At 40.9% G+C, this 19,928-nt stretch overlaps 5 non-coding genes across 5 annotated transcripts; 3 read left to right on the top strand and 2 right to left on the bottom strand.

Moving 5' to 3' along the window:
* Positions 1-5,490: 5,490 nt before the first annotated feature.
* trnat-cgu (transfer RNA threonine (anticodon CGU)) lies at positions 5,491-5,562 on the bottom strand. Its single transcript has one exon. It is a non-coding gene; the product is annotated as a tRNA-Thr (tRNA).
* A 3,814-nt stretch (positions 5,563-9,376) lies between these two features.
* trnaa-cgc (transfer RNA alanine (anticodon CGC)) lies at positions 9,377-9,448 on the bottom strand. The gene has a single exon. It is a non-coding gene; the product is annotated as a tRNA-Ala (tRNA).
* A 1,548-nt stretch (positions 9,449-10,996) lies between these two features.
* On the top strand, positions 10,997-11,069 carry trnak-uuu (transfer RNA lysine (anticodon UUU)). The gene has a single exon. It is a non-coding gene; the product is annotated as a tRNA-Lys (tRNA).
* Positions 11,070-12,853: 1,784 nt separating this feature from the next.
* trnat-cgu (transfer RNA threonine (anticodon CGU)) lies at positions 12,854-12,925 on the top strand. The gene has a single exon. It is a non-coding gene; the product is annotated as a tRNA-Thr (tRNA).
* Positions 12,926-17,400: 4,475 nt separating this feature from the next.
* Positions 17,401-17,494, top strand: trnai-uau (transfer RNA isoleucine (anticodon UAU)). The gene is made up of 2 exons: positions 17,401-17,438; positions 17,459-17,494. It is a non-coding gene; the product is annotated as a tRNA-Ile (tRNA).
* The last annotated feature ends 2,434 nt before the right edge of the window (positions 17,495-19,928 follow it).

The raw sequence follows: 19,928 nt of genomic DNA, 5'->3' as shown, positions 1-19,928 counted from the left end.
TCGACTGGATGAGTCTCCTGTTCCATCTCCAATTCTTTCCGCACATTTCGCCTGTTTCACCACCATTATCATTAGACTATAGCCACTAATACGAGAATACTGTTCTGAAAGACTGTCTTAAATAATAATGTTGAAAAGGGTAATGATAAGAGTTTTTTTCATTAAGGTAACCATACATTTGCCTGTATAGTACAACTTATTATCTGTATCCGCAAATCCCCAATATTAATGCTGTCTCCTGAGAAACACAAGTGTAGAGTCAAATAATATTACAACAAATCTATTCAATTAACACCCCTATGTGACAGAACACATTTAAGACTTACACCCCTTTTAAATATGTATTTCCTTCACTTCAGTTCTCTCCCCGGGATACCTGAAAATTCATTATAGTATAATAAAGTCTGTGCATGCATTACCTGTAATACAGCTACTGATATAGATAACATTAAACTTCATTATTAAGATATTACACTTTTATTAATAAAATATGTATTGATAAAATTCCTTGTGAATAATTGTAGTGTCTGGAAAGCAATTGTTCATTACTTAATGACGATATTATTTCCACTACATTCAGGACAGTCCCAATGTAATCTTTTGTTCCACTTCGTCTGCTTAGTCTCCTACTTTAGTAACATCTAATGGGGAGCAGCTGTTATTTTAGGTTTGTTGCAATTGAGAACAGGTTTGCTACAGAGCTGCTGACAGATTTCAGCAGCCAGTTTGTTGCAACTGACCCGTTGTAGCTACCAATCAGAAAAAAAAAAAACAAACGCAACAACTTCAAAAGAGAAAGAACATTAAAAACAAATCTGGGGAACAACATAAACACAGAATCTAATGCGAGAGCTTTATCAAATCTTCAGTGCTCCTCTCGTCTCAGTAGACCTCTCTCATATATTTGTGTACAGGTCAACTGGAGGTACATAGCTGATAGTAATTTAAGTAGGGAGCTGCATCACAGCATGCGTGGTCTGCAAATGGAAAAGTATAGGTTTATTCCATGCTGAAAATGGAAGTAAACACAACGTTTCAGCTGTGGAGCCTTCTTTGATTGTGACTCGAAATAAATCTTTACTTGTTCGTTTGATGTTAATTTATCTCCATCAAATACCTAACAGTATCTAAACTCGACAGTTGCTCTCAGTAGCTAAAGACACTGCTCCAGGTGAAGCACAAACTCACAGCCTCGGTATAACTCCGCTGTGCACTGTTGTATAAGTACCACGTGCTGACCAATTGCACCACTGGAGCTGTGCAAGTCGTGCTCCTCATACAGACTGACGCTGCAGAAACACAGGGTGAAAACGGTTTCGGTTGTGGATCCATCTATACATGGGGAACACTAAAATAGCAAGGAAAATACAAGAAAAGAAACTGAAAGAATTGTGCTAACAGCAAAGGGGAACTGAGGGAGGTGGTCAGACAAGTAAATCAGCCTGGCAGATTATTTGTATCGACATTTTTTGAGTCAATCAGCAAACAGATTTCTCTTCATGTGCCTTAAACTGTGCAGTTTGTATCTTCGCTGTAGATAGGTTTCTTCAGAAGTCCAGTAAACTGACAATAATGGAGAACTAGCTGACGCACCCCGTCGTGAAGACCCTCTGTAAGGTGATTACACGTTTCAATTTCAAGTCGCCTCCTTTACACTCAATTGCAGCCCCGAAACTGAGAGAAAGCATGAGAAATGGCTTCAATTTCAATGTGAAAGTGCAGTACAGGCTCGATGGCTTCACATCTCCCATCAATCAAATAAAATTGCAGTAAAGCGATCTAAATATGACTCTTAAGTACTTGGAAAGATGATTATTTTGAGCGTGCCTCCAAGGGTCTGCTACGAGGCTTAAATTGGCTTCTTATTCGCCAGCTTCTTATGCGTGTTTTTCGTTCCACCTTAAATGGTGCTGCTGTGATGTTATGTCGCCTTTCGCCTGTAGATGGCTCTCTTCGATCAGTACTAATCCGGCTGGAATACTGTAGACATCTTCACTGAACGGGAATATCCAAATAAATAGCGACTGTCCAATTTATATTTTTGTATGGAATATATTTCAGAAAATCGCAAACCAATTTTAAAAACTCACCACAACAGGGACTTACACTGGGAAAAGGTGATTGCACTTTCTGCTTATTGCTACGGCCTTCCCCCCGATTATGAAAATGTCTCACAGTTCTGACGTGTGAAAGACAATGTAACAGACTATCAAAATCCTGAAGTACAAGAAATTTTAATGCACCAGTTTTTTAAATATGACCCTCTGATCCTGGCATGTCAGTATACATTTCGAAAAAGTATGGCACCAATCGCACGAATTGCAATGGCACAAATTGTTGAGAATATCACTGACCTTGCCGATATTTGCAGGGGATACGAATGTTTTGCACATGTTGAACTACAACACGTAAAAATTGAGCTTCTTAGTCAATATCATCGGGAATGTCCAATAATGACGAACATCAGTAGCTTCAAGGAAACTTTGACTCGCACATGGAGTTTTATCTTCAAATGGAGGGTGGGAGAATTTATTTGTACTCTCGTTGCTCATTAGCTAAACTATTTTAAAAATATGACACAGATTTGTTCGAGAAACTTGTAACCGCCTTAAAGAGAGTCTTCTTGAAGATGTGCACCAGCTAGCTCTCCACTGTCAATTGACAGGACTTTAGGAGAAACTGTTCTCATACAACCAACATACAAATTACACATCTTAAGGAACATGAAGAGAAATCCGTGTACTAAATAACATAAAATTGTCACTGCAAATTATCACCAAGCTGTTTCATGTGTCTGACCACCTCTTTCCTACTTTGCAGCGAGCACAAATCTTTATGTTTCTTCATCGCAATTTTACTGTCTCTTTCCCCCATGTGGAGATAGATCCACAGCTGAAACTTTAGGTCAGTTCCTGTTACTCTGTCCGATTGAAAGAGCTGTATTAAAGGCACTCCCATCTCTGCAGGAAAGTTATTGCTGCTCTCAACACAATATACTGCAGCCAAATATAGCGATACTGTCACTGCCTGGTGGCCACGTGTTCCTGCTGGCAGTCTATTATGTCATGTTCATCCACACCCAGAAACATTACTTCATCGCTATTTTACTGTCCCCCATGTGGAGATGGATCCACAGCCGAAACTTTAGGTCAGTTCCTGTTACTCTGTCCGATTGAAAGAGCTGTATTAAAGGCACTCCCATCTCTGCAGGAAAGTTAATGCTGCTCTCAACACAATATACTGCAGCTAAATATAGCGATACTGTCACTGCCTGTGGGCCACGTGTTCCTGCTGTCAGTCTATATGTCATGTTCATCCACACCCAGAAACATTACTGCTGTAGCACAAGAGTTATATAGGCGCAGTCCATAGAGCAAAAATCTCTTAATCTCAGAACTGTGGGTTCAGCCCCCACATTGGGTCCCTCTGTGTCAATTTGATCCCCCCAATCCTCCTAGCATGACCTGATGGCGTAACAGTGATACCCAGTACCCAGCGTAATTCAGCTTTCTTTCCACTTGATTCAGATTTTGATCTGAAATCATCAGCCGAACAAGAGTTTGTCTAAATCGAGGGAGATCTGCTCACAAGCAAGTATTAAACACTTCAGCATTTTCTGTTCGAATACCACACTTTGTCAAAACACTGCCGCTTCTTAAGCTAATAAGTAACGGTTTTTGAGCACGCATTGTATTGTTAATGCTTATATTAAAAAAGCATAAATTCACATAGTGGAATTTGGACTGAACAAAGTAGTCCAGCCCTTTTACAACATTACATACCCACTGATTAAAGCTTAAAACTACAGCAGCAGGAGTAACAATAATGGCAACAACATGTTTGGAGTTCGGCATTTCATTTATTCTGCGGAAACATCTTATCGGAATGAACTGCCCGAGATAAAAGAGTAATTGCGGCTCCAGATCGTTTTTACAGAGCATTGCGTTGTTCTGTTCATGCTGACTACACGCTTTACATTTGTCATTTACTGCAAGCGTTTCTTTTCCAGGTTTTTCTGAAATTCCTCGCATTTGAGCCAGCACTAAAATATTTCATTCCCGTCGCTGAATACATCGTGGAAACGGTATTTGCAACGGAATGCTGTCAGACATGAAACCTTTTCGTTATTCGGTTCTGAAGTTTGAAAATGAAAATAAAACGGGGGTCACTTCATAGGCTTGAAAGAAGTCCAAGCAGCATAGAAACCCGCGAATTCTCACAAAGGCTGCACCTTTCTTCTGCTGCTGTTATAAATCAGCCTTAAACATTTGAATGCATACCTTACTGCTGCTAATCACATTCACGTGTTTACGAAGCTTTTTTCTGTCCGTTATGTTTTTGCATAGCAGTTTCTCCGTTTTCCTCGTATTGTGATTGTCAGCGAGCACAACAAGACTGAAACAGTGTAAAGACAGGTAAAAAAGTCAGGGTAAAACGCCTGATTGTCGGGAGTGGGATTTAAACCCGTGCCTCTATTTGGAGAGTGAAACACAAAGCTTAATAGACACAAAGCTGTGAATTTGCTGTTTTAAAATGCTCGACTATCCTGAAGAAATAGGTGCTGACTGCACCAGTCGCATCCGATTTTCCGTATTTTTAGGACGATTGATACGACTGGACTAACACAATTTGTGGCGTTTAGCATGACATGGAAAACGGTACCGGAGCATTTGGGTCCGGACTACCAGACTCAGAAACAGTTTTTACCCCCGCACTATCAAACTATTAAACTCCCAGCCTCTCTCACTCTCACCTGACCTCTCACCTATGATCTGAACCTCACAGTGCCTTCTTTCTTACCAAAAACCCAAACACACATTGAAAATCTATCTCTACCATACATGTCAAAAGCTCACTCCCCATCATTTCTATCCCTTTATTTCATTCTTTTGATGCGTGTTTTTGCACATAACCTGTTACCTTTTTGTTGTTTTGCACGCTGCCTGTTGTTTTTTGGACATCGGCTGTTGTCTCTCTCTTTCTTTTGTTATACAATTGTATTGTTGTTGTGTTTTTTTCTTTGTACTACTTATGTCCGAGAGCTAGCTAAATAGCATTCCGTTATACCATATACCTGTGTATGAGTATAATGACAATAAACTTGAACTTGAACTTGAACTTGACATAGTCTTGCAGGCAGTATATTATTTTATCGTTTACTCGTTTAAAAAAACACGGTCTTCTCGTTCCTAAGTCAGATTTTTTGTGCTTTCGAACGTTACTTCCAACGTGGACTGACAGCTCACCCGATCTGTTTGTGATCAGACCATGGAGTCGGGGGCTGTACCAAGCGCACGTTCCTTCCCAATGCTGAGGCGATCATTCGGAAGATGGGTGTGAAGAGAAACAAGCTTTGTTGACTAAAAAACAAGGCAGGATATGCAAGAATACTAATCACTGGCGACAGTTATGTTCTCTTACTATTGAGATCCCTACATTGCGAGTTTTTTTAAGACTTTGAAACTAAAGGAAAGCGGTGACAAGTGGAACTGGCACGGGTGGGGCTTGAACCCACGCTCTTCGGTTTACGAGACCGACGCCTTACCACTTGGCCACCGCGCCTTCGCGTAAGCATGGGAATAAGGTTGTTCAAATTATTTTTTTCTGAATCTGGTTTACATCGCCAAATGTAAACCGGAGGCAGCAACAACAATAAAAGGGATACTTGTCCTTAAACTCGGACGTGATGTTCTGCAGACATGTGCACAATGTCCTGTTTTCTTGCAGTGTAGACATTTTGCTGTTCACGCTCCGCATTCATCTGCTTTGTGCATTCTTAGTCCGCACCTGTAACATTTAATGTCAGCCGTCCCCTGTTCTTCTATTTCTCTAGCATGACTGCGTCCTGCTGCTCGGCTTTTGTTTGTAAAGTTTGAGCGAGCGCCCCGTTCAGTGTCACTTTGTCACTGTGGTCAGAAAGCATTCATGATTCTGCTTGAGCTGCTTCATGAATTCTAGCGACTGTAAGAGCTCTTTCTAAAGTCAGCCCTTCCTCCTGCAGCAATTTATAGTCTCTTATGTGCACATTTTTCCACAAGTTGATCTCTTAACATGTCAGTTTCCAATACTCCAAAGTCACAAGATTTAGCCAGTTCTCTTAGTGCAGTCACAAAAGCATCAACAGATTCGTCCTGAGACTAAGTTCTCTGCCTAAATTTATGCCGTTCCAAAACCACATTTCTCCGCGGTGTAAAGGAAGCGTCTAAGGCAGCTACAGTCTTTTTCTCCAGGGAGGTTGGCGAAAATCCGCTGCACGGGAGCCCCGATACAGTGCAGTAATGTAGCACGTCCCACGGCATCCTGAGCTTCTGTAGATCCACTGGCTATTTAAAACAAATCTGTACGACTCCATCCATATCTTGTATTCCGTATACAAATCCCGGGCTCCGAGGTTCAGTAGAAGCGGTGGAAAAAGCTGGGCATAAGCAAAGCTTCTCGGCGCGGCTGCCATATCTTCCATGGCCAAGCTAAACGAAAAGTCCGAAAATTCAGAAGTTCGTTTCTACCAGCAAGAGAACTAAAATCTGCACTGCACTCGCTTTGAGTCCGTCAAGCACTCATCTCTCGTCGCCTTCAATGTTGTGTATGTTAATTAAGAGACGTTTTTATATCATTTTAACTATTTTATTAACTACACAGATCACGCCCTTACACCATATATACCTGCCTTCTACTCTCTCGTTCTGTTGTCTGGCGATGTCTACTCACTATACTACATTTAGCATGACTTCTTGTTGCAGTTGAGCTCAAAGCTGGAGATGATCTCCATATTCTACCACACTATCTAGTCCGAAACGTAGTACACAGTACATACTTTTTTAAGTGAAGTCAGGTTGTTAAAAAATTAAACCAGCGCCCTGTCACTGAAACGTACCCCATTCTCCCGCGCAACAAGCGGGGGTACTCAGCACTATGCTAACGAGGAGCGCTTGTCTGCAGCTGAGCGTCAGTTCTGTTTACTGTCAGCAGTCATTGCCTCATTTCCAAAGACTTTTTCACCTGCTTTCAGCTTTTAAAGACAGTCAAAAACGCTCAAGAAGTAATTCATGTCAGTTGGAAGTCTGTTTCTGTTGTCTCAGCTCTTGATAAAGGAAAGCCGTGCGTGGGAGACTCCCTCTCTGAAGACGTTTGCCGTCACCCTGCGAGGGAGAAGAGCCATCAATCACCGAGGCAACCACTGAGACAGTTAACATTAAACACGTGAAATGCGAGATGTTGTGATTTTTTCCCCGCTTAAGGCTTCTATTGTTTCTTCTCTAACGAGAAAGACCTCTTTATTAGAAGTGAGATTTTAACAAACGTCTCCAGGGTTAACTGCGACCTGAACGCAACGCCTTAGACCACCAGCCATCTTGCCTGTGGTACTTAGAGCAGCGCTCAATAAAAATGATCAGAAACCGAAAGCGCTTCTTATGCGGATCAGTATATTCCGATTCCACTGGTTCAGCAGAAGAAATAAGAAAAGCCGCACTCAAAGCACTGTGTTGCCATTACGGGTACTCTGCAGCTGCTTTAAAATCTACTCACACCGTGTTGCCATTAAGGCTACCTAGTTAAAAAAAAACTTATCGTCATCTTTTTGAACGTGATTATTAGACACCCGTTAAATCTCCACCGAGGTTTCTTGAGAGATCTTCAGCGAGCGAGTATTAAAAAACTACGTCGCTTCCAACCTCTGCTGTCACTGTAAACTCGGACGTGATGTTCTGCAGAGTTGCAGTGTGCCTTTCCTCTTGTCGTATTCAAGAGTACTCACTGTGTGAGCTCCTCACTGCGTGTTCTGTACTCTACTGTGATTTAATTTAGATGATTACGTGGAGTAGAGTGACAAGATCTACTTGAACATTTTCGGTTTGTGAAATGAAACACTAAATACACTACTGTAAATACAAGTAATGGACATTTAAAATAACCACAGTACAGCTAGAAGAGTGAAAGATAAAAGACTATTTAGAATGACATTCACAATAGACTTAAGAACAGCACAACCGCCCGAAAAGGGTCTTGAACCCTGGGCCCTCAGATTAAAAGTCTGATGCTATACCGACTGAGCTATCCGGGCTCTGAAAGAAGGTCAACACTATCGGGATCCTCGCAAGTCACGTGTCTCTTGTTCCGAAGAGCAGTCATACCTGACCCGTCTGGAATGACCACTGACAGACTATCCAGAAGCGACGGCACCAATCCCAGTAGAATGAGTGAGAAATACAGCATGACATGGGTAGTTAAGGGGCTCCCACAATCCATCTTTCCTCACATTACTGATTTTTTTCAATAGCATTTGGACCTTTTTTCACATTCAGATTTTTTTCTCATTTTATAAAATCTTTTAATCAACAACATTAAAAAGAAAACAAATGGAACATTTTTTGGAACAATAATTAAAACAATCTTTCAATGCCTTGGTTGTATACGTGTGCACACCCTTTATAAAGGGAGTTGCAACAGTGCTGAAATTTAAAGAGCATTTCTGTAGAGAAAACAGCCTTGATGTTAAGCTTAGGGAGCCTGTCTTTTAGAAATTCTATTTCTTAACACCTTGCACAGCCTCCCGACAGACTAACAAATATTTTTTGGAGAAATTGGCTCACACACCGGAAGACACTAACGTTTATTTACGTTAGAGTATGTGAATAACAGTTTAACCGAAAAGGTTTGTAATTGTGATTTTGTTAAAATTCAATAAATCGTCTCTCAACAGTTAGAATTTATTAAGAAATTGTTTTATTTCATAAACTATAAGACAATTAAGAGAGTTTATAGGTCATATCCGTCGCTTATGTTCTTTTAACTCTAGAGTTTAGGATCCAAACCCAGCTGCGGACGATTGTGTTTCTTGAATCTCTTGTAATCATCAAAAGTCGATGTGGAGTCCTTCAGTACTTTCTCGAGTTGTGCCATGGATATTTTATACGATGAATACTTGTCATGCTCTTTTGCATTTTCCTTAACAAACGGAAAAAGTTCAAAGTGTGTTTATGGCTGTGCGTCACATCTACACGAGAGCATTTGTAACAGTACAGGACACGCAGTGAGGAGTTCGTGAAGCTTTCAGTTTAGTGCGCAGATCAGGAGGAGGATTCGCTCGCTGAATGATCTCTCAAGAAATCCCGGGTGAGATTCAACAGGTGTTTTCTGCAACAGCCACGACAAGTGTGAAGCAATCTCTGGATTTCCTGAATTTGAACTAAATTATTAGTTCAAATAATTTAGGATTTAACAGAACTAAATGAGGTACATTTAAAACAGCAGCGCAACTCTGGAGCACGTCGAGTGTGCCTGTATTTAATTGTGTAAACCTGGCTCTCTCTGAACACGAGCAAAGAGTTCTCACTCAACAGAAGACTGTGATGTGAGTACTGTAACATAAAGCACCTGGAGATGCCAGGGATTGAACCAGGGACCTCATACATGCGAAGCATGCGCTCTACCACTGAGCTACATCCCCGATGAAAAACGTAAAGGAACAGACTTAGAGATGTGCAGATGCTCACTGATCACAATCCACCACTCACGAAGAATGCCTGCAGTTTCCCACTTTCACGTTTCCTCTACTACAGAATAAATTCATGGGAATGAAGAAATAAGGAAGGAAAAATAATCGCATTGAAGCTTCAAGAGACTGGGCACAAATTAATCTATTATTTTTGTATCCAGTCACACGTGCGACTGTGGTTAATTCCCAGACGGGGAAGTGCTTTTTTTCTACCTCCTTACTCGACTGTCTTTCAATTCTGTTTTATTTGAAAGCTTTTTGCATATTTTAAGTGCTCTTGATTAAACTATGCATAGAAAAACAGCACTACTGATGATTTTCATGGACCGATGCACACTTATTCTGTACAACACGAGTGATAAAACCCTGTCTGCAAATATTGTAGAAGAAAATAAAAGGGTGAAACAACGCCCCAACCAAAGGAATGGTAACAGGAAGGATCGTGTTCTTATTTGATAAGTCCTTTTGAGATGTCTTGTCAATGCACACAGGCGTTAGAGCTGAATAATTTACTTTTAGTGGTGTTTTTAAACAAAGATGGAACATGTTATTTCTATACCAGGAAGAAAGGAGCAGACTTTAACTTTAAGAGGCAAAAACGACACCTTATCAAAGCTAATATTAATTAAAATGACATCACAACAAAAGAGTGGAGACTTGAGTGAATAAAATTAGTTTTCATTGGACGTCTGTGTCTCCATAACTTTGTAGGTGAGAGAGAGGATTGTGATAATTTGCAGGTGCTTCTCGGAAGTGCGTTGGTGGTACAGGCGCCTTCCAAATAATTAAGTCGGGTTTGAATCCCAGCCAGTACCAACCCAAATCTTTTCAAGATAATTTGTGGTCCGCTAACACATCTTTTGAAACACTACAACAGGTAACACCCCGTGTGAAACATCATGAACATCTGTTAAAGCCTGAGTTTTACATACTCTAACGTAAATAAACGTTAGTGTCTTCCGGTGTGTGAGCCAATTTCTAAAAAAAAATATGTGTTAGTCTGCCGGGAGGCTGTGCAAGGTGTTATAAAATAGAATTTCTAAAAGACATTATCCCTAAGCTTAGCATCAAGGCAGAAAAAATGCTGTTTTCTCTACAGAAATGCTCTTTACATTTCAGCACTGTTGCAACTCCCTTTATAAAAGCATACAACCAAGGCATTGAAAGTTTTTTTTTAATTATTGTTCCAAAAAATGTTCCATTTGTTTTCTTTTTAATGTTGTTGATTAAAATATTTTATTAAATGTGAAAAAAAATCTGAATGTGAAAAAAGGTCAAAATGCTATTGAAAAAAATCAGTAATGTGAGGAAAGATGGATTGTGGGAGCCCCTTAACTACCCATGTCATGCTGTATTTCTCTCTCATTCTACTGGGAGTGGTGCCGTCGCTTCTGGATAAAGTCTGTCAGTGGTCATTCCAGACGGGTCAGGTATGACTGCTCTTCGGCGCAAGAGACACGTGACTTGCGAGGATCCCGACAGTGTCGATCTTCTTTCAGAGCCCGGATAGCTCAGTCGGTAGAGCATCAGACTTTTAATCTGAGGGCCCAGGGTTCAAGTCCCTGTTCGGGCGGCTGTGCCGTTTTTAATCCTATTGTGAATGTCATTCTAAATAGTCTTTTATCTTTCACTCTTCTAGCTGTACTGTGGTTATTTTATATGTCCATTACTTGTTTTTACAGTAGTGTATTTAGTGTTTCATTTCACAAACCGAAAATGTTCAAGTAGATCTTGTCACTCTACTCCACGTAATCATCTAAATTAAATCACAGTAGAGTACAGCTCACACAGTGAGTACTCTTGAATACGACAAGCACACTGCACATCTGCAGAACATCATGTCCAAGTTTACAGTGACAGCAGAGGATGGAAGCGAAGTAGTTTTTTATTATTCGCTCGCTGAACGATCTCTCAAGAAACCTCGGTTGAGATTTAACGGGTGTCTAATAATCACGTTCAAAAAGGTGACGATAAGTTTTTTTTAACTAGGTAGCCTTAATGGCAACACGGTGTGAGTAGATCTTAAAGCAGCTGCAGACAGAGTACCCGTAATGGCAACACAGTGCTTTGAGTTCGGCTTTTCTTATTTCTTCTGCAGAACCAGTGGTATCGGAATATACTGATCCGCATAAGAAGCGCTTTCGGGTTCTGATCATTTTTATTGAGCGCTGCTCTAAACAACAAGAAGTCATGCTTAATGTAGTATAGTGAGTAGACATCGCGAGACAACAGATCGAGAGAGTAGAAGGCAGGAATTTAAGGTGTAAGGGCGTGATCTGTGTAGTTAATAAAATAGTTAAAATAATATAAAAACGTCTCTACATTTAGATACACAACATTTATGGCGACGAGAGATGAGTGCTTGACGGACTCAAAGCGAGCAGAACACTGCAGATTTTAGTTCTCTTGCTGGTAGAAACGAACTTCTGAATTTTCGGACTTTTCGTTTAGCTTGCGCCATGGAAAATATGGCCGCCGCGCCGAGAAGCTTTGCTTATGCCCGGCTTTTTCCACCGCTTCTACTGAACCTCGGAGCTCCGGATTTGTATACGGAATACAAGATATGGATGGAGTCGTACAGATTTTTTTTAAATAGCCGGTGGATCTACAGAAGCTGAGGATGCGGTGAGACGTGCTACATTACTGCACTGTATCGGGGCTTCCGTGCAGCGGATTTTTGCCAAACTCCCTGGAGAAAAAGTCTGTAGCTGCCTTAGACGCTTCCTTTACACCGCGGAGAAATGTGGTTTTGGAACGGCATAAATTTAGGCAGAGAACTTAGTCTCAGGACGAATCTGTTGATGCTTTTGTGACTGCACTAAGAGAACTGGCTAAATCTTGTGACTTTGGAGTATTGGAAACTGACATGTTAAGAGATCAACTTGTGGAAAAATGTGCACATAAGAGACTATAAATTGCTGCAGGAGGAAGGGCTGACTTTAAAAAGAGCTCTTACAGTCGCTAGAATTCATGAAGCAGCTCAAGCAGAATCAAGAATGCTTTCTGACCACAGTGACAAAGTGACACTGAACGGGGCGCTCGCTCAAACTTTACAAACAAAAGCCGAGCAGCAGGACACAGTCATGCTAGAGAAATAGAAGAACAGGGGACGGCTGACATTACATGTTACAGGTGCGGACTAACAACGCACAAAGCAGATGAATGCGGAGCGTGAACAGCAAAATGTCTACACTGCAAGAAAACAGGACATTATGCACATGTCTGCAGAACATCACGTCCGAGTTTAAGGACAAGTATCCCTTTTATTGTTGTTGCTGCCTCCGGTTTACATTTGGCGATGTAAACCAGATTCAGAAAAAAATAATTTGAACAACCTTATTCCCATGCTTATTCGAAGGCGCGGTGGCCAAGTGGTAAGGCGTCGGTCTCGTAAACCAAAGAGCGTGGGTCCAAACCCCACCCGTGCCTGTTTCATTTGTCACCGCTTTCCTTTAGTTTCAAAGTCTTAAAAAAACTCGCAATGTAGGGATCTCAATAGTAAGAAAACATAACTGTCGCCAGTGATTAGTATTCTTGCATATCCTGCCTTGTTTTTTAGTCAACAAAGCTTGTCTCTCTTCACACCCATCTTCCGAATGATCGTCTCAGCATTGGGAAGGAACGTGCGCTTGGTACAGCCCCCCACTCCATGGTCTGATCACAAACAGATCTGGTGAGCTGTCAGTCCAGGTTGGAAGTAACGTTCGAAAGCACTAAAAATCTGACTTAGGAACGAGAAGACCGTGCTTTTTCATACGAGTAAACGATAAAATAATATACTGCCTGCAAGACTATGTCAAGTTCAAGTTCAAGTTTATTGTCATTATACTCATACACAGGTATATGGTATAACGAAATGCTATTTAGCTAGCTCTCGGACATAAGTAGTACAAAGAAAAAAACACAACAACAATACAATTGTATAACAAAAGAAAGACAGAGACAACAGCCGATATGCAAAAAACAACAACAGGCAGTGTGCAAAACAACAAAAAGGTAACAGGTTATGTGCAAAAACATGCATCAAAAGAATGAAATAAAGGGATAGAAATGATGGGGAGTGAGCTTTTGACATGTATGGTAGAGGTAGATTTTCAATGTGTGTTTGGGTTTTTGGTGAGAAAGAAGGCACTGTGAGGTTCAGATCATAGGTGAGAGGTGAGGTGAGAGTGAGAGAGGCTGGGAGTTTAATAGTTTGATAGTGCGGGGGTAAAAACTGTTTCTGAGTCTGGTAGTCCGGACCCGAATGCTCCGGTACCGTTTTCCATGTCATGCTAAACGCCACAAATTGTTCGTCCAGTTGTATCAATCGTCCTAAATTTACGGAAAATCGGATGTGACTGATACAATCCGCACCCATTTCTTCAGGATAGTTGAGCGGTTTAAAACAGCAAATTTACAGATTTGTGTCTTTTAAGCTTTGTGTTTCGCTCTCTAAATAGAGGCACGGGTTCAAATCCCACTCCCGACAATCAGGCGTTTTACCCTGTCTTTTTTACCTGCCTTTACACTGTTTCAGTCTTGTTGTGCTCGCTGACAATCACAGTACGAGGAAAACGGAGAAACTGCTTAGCAAAAACATAACGGACAGAAAAAAGCTTCGTAAACACGTGAATGTGATTAGCAGCAGTAAGGTATGTATTCAAATGTTTAAGGCTGATTTATAACAGCAGCAGAAGAAAGGTGCAGCCTTTGTGAGAATTCGCGGGTTTTTATGCTGCTTGGACTTCTTTCAAGCCTATGAAGTGACCCCCGTTTTATTTTCATTTTCAAACTTCAGAGCCGAATAACAAAGAGGTTTCATGAGTGACAGCATTCCGTTCCAAATACCGTTTCCACGATGTATTCAGCGACGGGAATGAAATATTTTAGTGCTGGCTAAAATGCGAGGAATTTCAGAAAAACCTGGAAAAGCAACGCTTGCAGTAAATGACAAATGTAATGCGTGTAGTCAGCATGAACAGAACAACGCAATGCTCTGTAAAAACGATCTGAAGCCGCAATTACTCTTTTATCTCGGGCAGTTCATTCCGATACGTTTCCGCAGAATAAATAAAATGCCGAGCTCCAAACATGTTGTTGCCATTATTGTTACTCCTGCTACTGTAGTTTAAAGCTTTAATCAGTGGGTATGTAATGTTGTAAAAGGGCTGGACTACTTTGTTCAGTCCAAATTCCACTATGTGAATTTATGCTTTTTTAATATAAGCATTAACAATACAATGCGTGCTCAAAAACCCTTACTTATTAGCTTAAGAAACGGCAGTGTTTTGACAAAGTGTGGTATTCGAACAGAAAATGCTGAAGTGTTTAATACTTGCTTGTGAGCAGATCTCCCTCGATTTAGACAAACTCTTGTTCGGCTGATGATTTCAGATCAAAATCTGAATCAAGTGGAAAGAAAGCTGAATTACGCTGGGTACTGGGTATCACTGTTATGCCATCAGGTCATGCTAGGAGGATTGGGGGGATGAAATTGACACAGAGGGACCCAATGTGGGGGCTGAACCCACAGTTCTGAGATTAAGAGATTCTTGCTCTATGGACTGCGCCTATATAACTCTTGTGCTACAGGAATAATGTTTCTGGGTGTAGATGAACATGACATTATAGACTGACAGCAGGAACACGTGGCCCACAGGCAGTGACAGTTTCGCTATATTTGGCTGCAGTATATTGTGTTGAGAGCAGCATTAACTTTCCTGCAGAGATGGGAGTGCCTTTAATACAGCTCTTTCAATCGGACAGAGTAACAGGAACTGACCTAAAGTTTCGGCTGTGGATCCATCTCCACATGGGGGACAGTAAAATAGCGATGAAGTAATGTTTCTGGGTGTGGATGAACATGACATAATAGACTGCCAGCAGGAACACGTGGCCCACAGGCAGTGACAGTTTCGCTATATTTGGCTGCAGTATATTGTGTTGAGAGCAGCATTAACTTTCCTGCAGAGATGGGAGTGCCTTTAATACAGCTCTTTCAATCGGACAGAGTAACAGGAACTGACCTAAAGTTTCGGCTGTGGATCCATCTCCACATGGGGGACAGTAAAATAGCGATGAAGTAATGTTTCTGGGTGTGGATGAACATGACATAATAGACTGCCAGCAGGAACACGTGGCCCACAGGCAGTGACAGTATCGCTATATTTGGCTGCAGTATATTGTGTTGAGAGCAGCAATAACTTTCCTGCAGAGATGGGAGTGCCTTTAATACAGCTCTTTCAATCGGACAGAGTAACAGGAACTGACCTAAAGTTTCAGCTGTGGATCTATCTCCACATGGGAGAAAGAGACAGTAAAATTGCGATGAAGAAACATAAAGATTTGTGCTCGCTGCAAAGTAGGAAAGAGGTGGTCAGACACATGAAACAGCTTGGTGATAATTTGCAGTGACAATTTTATGTTATTTAGTACACGGATTTCTCTTCATGTTCCTTAAGATGTGTAATTTGTATGTTGGTTGTATGAGAACAGTTTCTCCTAAAGTCCTGTCAATTGACAGTGGAGAGCTAGCTGGTGCACATCTTCAAGAAGACTCTCTTTAAGGCGGTTACAAGTTTCTCGAACAAATCTGTGTCATATTTTTAAAATAGTTTAGCTAATGAGCAACGAGAGTACAAATAAATTCTCCCACCCTCCATTTGAAGATAAAACTCCATGTGCGAGTCAAAGTTACCTTGAAGCTACTGATGTTCGTCATTATTGGACATTCCCGATGATATTGACTAAGAAGCTCAATTTTTACGTGTTGTAGTTCAACATGTGCAAAACATTCGTATCCCCTGCAAATATCGGCAAGGTCAGTGATATTCTCAACAATTTGTGCCATTGCAATTCGTGCGATTGGTGCCATACTTTTTCGAAATGTATACTGACATGCCAGGATCAGAGGGTCATATTTAAAAAACTGGTGCATTAAAATTTCTTGTACTTCAGGATTTTGATAGTCTGTTACATTGTCTTTCACACGTCAGAACTGTGAGACATTTTCATAATCGGGGGGAAGGCCGTAGCAATAAGCAGAAAGTGCAATCACCTTTTCCCAGTGTAAGTCCCTGTTGTGGTGAGTTTTTAAAATTGGTTTGCGATTTTCTGAAATATATTCCATACAAAAATATAAATTGGACAGTCGCTATTTATTTGGATATTCCCGTTCAGTGAAGATGTCTACAGTATTCCAGCCGGATTAGTACTGATTGAAGAGAGCCATCTACAGGCGAAAGGCGACATAACATCACAGCAGCACCATTTAAGGTGGAACGAAAAACACGCATAAGAAGCTGGTGAATAAGAAGCTACTGTAACTTCAACCTCGTAGCAGACCCTTGGAGGCACGCTCAAAATAATCATCTTTCCAAGTACTTAAGAGTCATATTTAGATCGCTTTACTGCAATTTTATGTGATTGATGGGAGATGTGAAGCCATCGAGCCTGTACTGCACTTTCACATTGAAACTGAAGCCATTTCTCATGCTTTCTCTCAGTTTCGGGGCTGCAATTGAGTGTAAAGGAGGCGACTTGAAATTGAAACGTGTAATCACCTTACAGAGGGTCTTCACGACGGGGTGCGTCAGCTAGTTCTCCATTATTGTCAGTTTACTGGACTTCTGAAGAAACCTATCTACAGCGAAGATACAAACTGCACAGTTTAAGGCACATGAAGAGAAATCTGTTTGCTGATTGACTCAAAAAATGTCGATACATATAATCTGCCAGGCTGATTTACTTGTCTGACCACCTCCCTCAGTTCCCCTTTGCTGTTAGCACAATTCTTTCAGTTTCTTTTCTTGTATTTTCCTTGCTATTTTAGTGTTCCCCATGTATAGATGGATCCACAACCGAAACCGTTTTCACCCTGTGTTTCTGCAGCGTCAGTCTGTATGAGGAGCACGACTTGCACAGCTCCAGTGGCGCAATCGGTCAGCGTGCGGTACTTATACAGCAGTGCACAGCGGAGTCATGCCGAGGTTGTGAGTTCAAGCCTCACCTGGAGCAGTGTCTTTAGCTACTGAGAGCAACTTTCGAGTTTAGATAGTGTTAGGTATTTGATGGAGATAAATTAACATCAAACGAACAAGTAAAGATTTATTTCGAGTCACAATCGAAGAAGGCTCCACAGCTGAAACGTTGTGTTTACTTCTATTTTCAGCATGGAATAAACCTATACTTTTCCATTTGCAGCCCACGCATGCTGTGATGCAGCTCCCTACTTAAATTTCTATCAGCTGTGTACCTCCAGTTGACCTGTACATAAATATATGAGAGAGGTCTACTGAGACAAGAGGAGCACTGAAGACTTGATAAAGCTCTCGCATTAGATTCTGTGTTTATGTTGTTCCCCAGATTTGTTTTTAATGTTCTTTTTCTTTTGAAGTTGTTGCGTTTGGTTTTTTTTCTGATTGGTAGCTACAACGGGTCAGTTGCAACAAACTGGCTGCTGAAATTTGTCAGCAGCTCTGTAGCAAACCTGTTCTCAATTGCAACAAACCTAAAATAACAGCTGCTCCCCATTAGATGTTACTAAAGTAGGAGACTAAGCAGACGAAGTGGAACAATAGATTACATTGGAACTGTCCTGAATGTAGTGGAAATAATATCGTCATTAAGTAATGAACAATTGCTTTCCAGACACTACAATTATTCACAAGGAATTTTATCAATACTTATTTTATTAATAAAAGTGTAATATCTTAATAATCAACTTTAATGTTATCTTTATTAGTAGCTGTATTACAGGTAATGCATGCACAGACTTTATTATACTATAATGAATTTTCAGATATCCCGGGGAGAGAACTGAAATGAAGGAAATACATATTTAAAAGGGGTGTAAGTCTTAAATGTGTTCTGTCACATAGGGGTGTTAATTGAATAGATTTGTTGTAATATTATTTGACTCTACACTTGTGTTTCTCAGGAGACAGCATTAATATTGGGGATTTGCGGATACAGATAATAAGTTGTACTATACAGGCAAATGTATGGTTACCTTAATGAAAAAAAACTCTTATCATTACCCTTTTCAACATTATTATTTAAGACAGTCTTTCAGAACAGTATTCTCGTATTAGTGGCTATAGTCTAATCATAATGGTGGTGAAACAGGCGAAATGTGCGGAAAGAATTGGAGATGGAACAGGAGACTCATCCAGTCGATAGAAAGCTTGGGTAGGACTGCACTAACACCGTGCCAGTGCTTAGTAGCGTCATTTAAAAATAATACGTGGTTTAACAATATCAACTGCTCTTCTGTGAGCTCAGCTCCACTACTAGTAATACATTGCCCAAATTTTCAAATTAGATACATGTGTTTTCTACGTGTATGTAATAGGTACTTTTTTGTTTTAACTGATTTAAAATATAATCTTTATAAAACAGACAAAGGGTTTATGTGTCGCGCTGAAATTCACACACAAGTAAGGAAAGATATCGCGCTTAGGAAGAAATCCAGAGTGGAGACGCCGGCGATTGAAAACAACCACATACAGCCTGTATGTGCTCTACCACTGAACAAACTTCCGACAACTACTGTATCTTTATCTGCAGCACTTTCTTTTAGGAAGAGTGAGGAGTCTACAAGCCTAGAAAATAAGACAACTAAGTGAACGACAAATTTTCACTTTTTGATTAAAGAACATAAAAAACACCTTTCTTCCAGCCAAATTCAAACCAGAGAACAAAGAGTTCCCAGCTGTTTCCACTATATTCCTCCGCTCTTACAACTGAGTTATCGAAAACACAGGAAGCCCACCTTTTGTCTTACATAAAGCACAATGTAGTGCAGCGGTCCTATTTATTTAAAACCCAGTTCGAAATCAAATCTCATTCCCATAGTCCTGTTTAGTTTGAATTTAAGCAGTTGTAGCAGCAATGCTTGGTAATAAGACAGAATTAAGCGTTGCTGTGCTTTCCTTAATGAGGCCCCATCTCACTCTCCATCTCTGTGGTTCAGCCACAGAGAAAGTATTCATGCAGGCTGATTTAAGATGTTTTCGTTTGATAAGGGACAGCTCCCAAACGGGGATGCACTTAGATAAGCCTGGCTATCATGATCAATGGTCATCCATTGGCGCCTATCTGTCTAGGGAGTGCCAAATGGACATCTGGACTGCATTCCTAAGTGTCAGGAGTATGTGACTCGTATCTCACCTTGATCAACCAATTAGAGACTGGCAGGGTGTGGTAACACCATGTGGGTCTCCAATGCCCGCCAAACTCTCAACCAATCAGAACACATCTGTGTCTTGGTCAAAAAGGGAGCGCAAGCTCAGATCAGGGCTCTCCTTGGCCATTTTCGCGCATCCTCAGAGACAATCACGTGACAAAGGCTGTTGTCTGCAAAGGGACTTGGACTTTGTTCTAAGCGCGGGGCCGAGGATCCTGTACGTACTCAGAATTCTACCAACGTGAACGCTCCGCTTGATCAACG

The sequence above is a fragment of the Lepisosteus platostomus genome, chromosome 5 (assembly GCF_059453375.1).
Source record: "Lepisosteus platostomus isolate fLepPlt1 chromosome 5, fLepPlt1.hap1, whole genome shotgun sequence".
NCBI lineage: Eukaryota > Metazoa > Chordata > Actinopteri > Semionotiformes > Lepisosteidae > Lepisosteus > Lepisosteus platostomus.
This window is presented reverse-complemented; position numbering and strand designations above follow the sequence as displayed.